Genomic DNA, 4,438 nt, shown 5'->3' with positions numbered 1-4,438 from the left:
CCAGGATCATGACCTGAGCCGAAGGCAGTCGCTTAACCAACTGAGCCACCCAGGCGCCCCAATGATTATTTCTTGAGAAGAACTTTCTAGGAGTGGAATTCTGGGTCCACAGGCATGCAGAAATCTAAGGCTTTGGTGACAAGTTGACAAACTGCCCTCCAGAAAACTTGTACCAATTTATTCTTCTACCTCCACTTTTCAATACTTATTTCTTCTTCAGATCCCCCTTTTTTCAGTAAACATGGTACCACAGGCATTTCTTAAGTCTTAATCTCACTGGCAACGTCATTTTAATGGTAACAGAGTGTTTTGTCAGCCACCAGTCCTCTGTCGGAGCCCCCGCAGTTCCGTTTCTGGGATAAACCCAAGAATTCCCAATTTCCAGACTAAGCCGCTTCGTTTGATAATGGGGAACCCCAGCTTTGGGCTCCAGTTTCCAAAGGAGAAATAAAATGGTTAACTCAGCCTCGATTTCATTTGCTCTCTGCTGCCGGAAGGTGGCCAGGGGGCTCCATGAAATATTAATCATTCTAAGAGATCACGAGCTACTTAGCAGAAGATCCATTTGTGCTTTAAATAAAAATGCCCCTTCCCTGTCATTTTTTATCAGTGAAAAAGGTGTCCTATTTCTCCCCAATCAGGTGTTCACTTGGCAAGAGACTCCTAATCCAGAAACCCTTCCAGCACGGGGATAAGTTTTTCTAAGCAGCAAATGACTACAAACACATCTGCATTAACAAGTCACAACTTACATCCTTCTATGGTGTTTCTGCTCTTTTGAAAATGTTAATAAAAACTTAATGTGGAAAAAAAACAACTTTTTCCAAATATGTGTACCAATGAGCCTGAGGCAACTCATACTTTCTTATAAAATAAAGTAGGTCACTCACATCAATCATGTTGTCTTAGCACATTTTTTCCAAATTAGGAATTCTCAATCCATCATACAACATTATGGCATCCCTTTTCCAAACATTTCCTTTTAATATGCTCTTTAACATGATAAGCAAATCTAATAGAATACATTAGTGTCACTTCTCAGTGATGGAGTGTTTCCTCCTGTTGCAATTCACGATGAGTTCAGGGGAACATTTTTACTAGCTTACCATCTAACGGCAACCACTTGTTGAAAATATGACAGTGACCCCAAAACTGCCAAGGCCACACTTGGGTGTGAGTCACAGGACTCCTGCCTCACCTCTCCATGTGTCGCATATGTAGAAAATGCAAAAGATGTGTGTGTCCCAAAGCAAAATAATAAACCCAGATTCTGTGTGCGAAAGGAGTGTTTACATTCAGCCTGTCGAATGCAGGAGGGCTGCACATGCACACAGACTGTCCTCCTATAGATCAAAAGCTTGTACTGGGCTTCGGTTTAAAAACCACATTGCTCTCAGCACGTTTCCAGATCTCCTGGATCACGCAGAAAGGGAGGATCCTTGGCTTTATGCGTGTGAGATTCTCCAAAACCAGTTACCATCTTTTTGTAAGTGAACTTGGACCCCGCAGGAGGTGCATGCTTTGTTTACGACCCACTTGAGATAGATATATTTGCATGTTCCTATATTTGACAACATGTACCTGGCAAAAACAGGGTATTTATTTCCACTCGGATCTCTGGTTCTGGGACTCATGTGTTCAGTGTTAGCACTTGCGTTTCTTTAGGGATTTTTTATTTGGACAGAGTTTTGGAATAAAATATTTGGGAAAGCTGGGGATGGGAGAGGTTTGTAGGGCGCCCAGGAATTCAGCTGTTTCAGGCTTTTGGCCACCCAACAGGAAAACATCTGAGTGGAAAGGGGAAAGTTCAGTCTGTTTTCTGGACCTTTCGTTTGGACACGTAGGGTCCTGTGGACACTGGTTTAGATTCCCCAATCTATAAGCCACATCACTCCTCCCTCAGGCCTTGGGGAAGGGGAAATTAAGTTTTGGATTCTGCTCAGCATAGCTCCCTGATGCAGTCCCATTCTTGCGCAGAGCTAATGACATGAGGCTGTGTGTGCCCAGGAAACGTCATGAACTCATTTGTTGAAAAAAATGAAGCACAGCTCCTGCCCTTATGGAGTATGAAGTCAGGCTTGATATCAAGCCGAACATGATGAGGAAAAGGAAAAAAAAAGAAAAAAGCCCAGGTTGTTCAGAGAAGGGAGAGATCACTGCCAGGTGGGGGTAGACATAATAAAAGTCTGATAAGGTAATAGATAATCTTTGAACCAGGCCCTGACCAGTGAGTAGGTTTTGGATCTGCAAGGTGGGGAAGGGGCAGTCTAGGCCAAGGGCTCCTGGGGAGTCAAGGGAGAGGCATAGGGAAAGCACACAGGGAATGGTATGCATGACAAATAATTCAGGACCAATGGGACGCAGGCTGCATAAAGACAGGCAGGAGAAGAACTTGAAGGAGGAGTTTAAAGTAAGCGTGTGAGGAGTCTTGATGCCAAGTTAAGGTGCCAGGGCTCCAGAGATGCTCCCTGTCCGGGTGCCTCAAAATCATTCTCATCACATCGGTGCATTTACTGGGAATAGCGAGATTATTAGGGTGACAATGTTGATGTTGGCGCATTTGAACCCCCTCAATCTTCCGTTTCTTTTACACGTCTCCTGCTATACGTAAGCAATAGCTATAGCAAATTAAAGTTTTCCAATCCTGAGACTGAGAGCATCGCCCTGGAAATTCCTGCTGGCTTCAAAACCATTGCTCACGGAGGTCTAGGATTCTCCCAAGTTTCGGTCTTTTCCATGAGTTGATTAAAATGTGTAGAAGCTGCCCCTTTCTTTCTGGCCCATAGACCCAGAGGGGACTCTGCAATGGAAGACTTCAGGAGCTTTGGTAAACTCATTACTTTGTTCCACAAACATTTATTGAGCAACCACCGTGTGCTCCAACATTGCTCTGTCTGCCCGGGACAAAGTGTGTCAACAAAACCGACACGGTCCCTGTCTTCATGGGGCTTACTTTTCTGGTGGGAAACACAAAAAGCGAACAGTGATTTCAGAGTGAGGAGGAAACAAAGGATATTGACCGAGCCGCTGGAGGCTAAAGGAGCACACCCCACGTCAGCGAAGGTGGTCAGAGTTGGCCTGAAGGAAGAAGGCTGAAAAGGAGCCAGTGAGATGAGGAGCCCCGGGGGAAACACACAGGCAGAGGACGCAGCAAGTGCAAGTGTGTGGGGCTGGGAGAAGCCAGTAAGCCAGGGGAGAGGGAGCAGTTGGGGCTGGAGAGCGGCAGGAACTGATCCGGGATTTGAGGTGCCATGGGAAGTTCCTGCAGGGTTTTAAGCCAGGGAGTGACCCAGCTGTGAATGCTGGGGGACCCGCTGTAGAAGCCCCCACTAGCCACCATCTGCTTTAGCCCCGCCGTCGCTGACTTGCCCTGCAGAGTCAAAACAAGCGCTCGAAGTGCATCAGCTTTTATTTTTACAGCAATCTTTGTACCCAAACCACCATAGCATTTTTAATAACAAACTGGCAGGGAGTCAGACATCTGTACTTGAAAAAAACAGCGCAAGCCAAGTATTTCTAAATGTTTTATATTTACTTGTAACATTAGAATAACCATGAGGTTGCTTTTTGCATAATCGGAACCATTCTCATTAGGGTTCGACAGATCTCGTCCTTCATGGGCTTGGGCGGTGGTTTTCATTAGGGCACTGACATGGATCTGATGGGAGTGAATCTTTCCTAGAACGTTTGTGGAAAAAAGGGAAGAAGTTGAGAGAAGCCAGGACAAGCTAGGAAAATAAGAACTCTGCGAAGATAACCATTGGCTTGGAATTGGGGTGCCATGGAAAAAGCCCAGGCTGGGCAACCTTGGGCAAGTCACTAAACCTCTCTGAGCTTCCATCTATTCATAAGCAAATTGGGGATGATAACAGAACCTATTTCATGGAGTTTTGGTGGGGTGTCTAGATGAAATAACATAGGTAAAGGGGCCTGGTATGAGGTTGTGTTCTGGCTGCCTTCCTCCAAAGTCCGTATTTAACATGCAAGATGGAGATGCTACCCCCATCGATTTGTATCTTTTTTTCTAAAGTAGGGTTGTAAGATTTACCAAATAAAAATGCAGGATACTCAGTTGAATTTGAACTTCAGGTAAAAAACAATTATTTAGTAAAAGCATGGTCCATGCAATATTTGGGACATGCTTACAGTAAATAAGTATTTGTTGTTTATCTGAAATTAAAATTTAAGCATTCTGTGTTTTATCTGGAAACTCTATCCTAAAGATTTAATGGTCCTAAGAACCTTAAGAAAAAGTGTTTTTAAGACATGATCCAGTGTTGGTCCCCTAAAGAAGCACCAGGATCAGAGGCGGTTTAATATCCTTGCCAAGACCGTGCCTTTCTTGCTCTCTGAATCCCCAGTGCCTAGAACAGAACCTGCCACCCAGTGGGTCCCCAATAAAGATGCACTGAATGAGCAGCTACAAGACTGTGAGCCC

This window comes from Neomonachus schauinslandi, chromosome 6 (assembly GCF_002201575.2).
Source record: "Neomonachus schauinslandi chromosome 6, ASM220157v2, whole genome shotgun sequence".
Taxonomy (NCBI): Eukaryota; Metazoa; Chordata; class Mammalia; order Carnivora; family Phocidae; genus Neomonachus; species Neomonachus schauinslandi.
Note: the sequence above shows the minus strand (reverse complement) of the source record.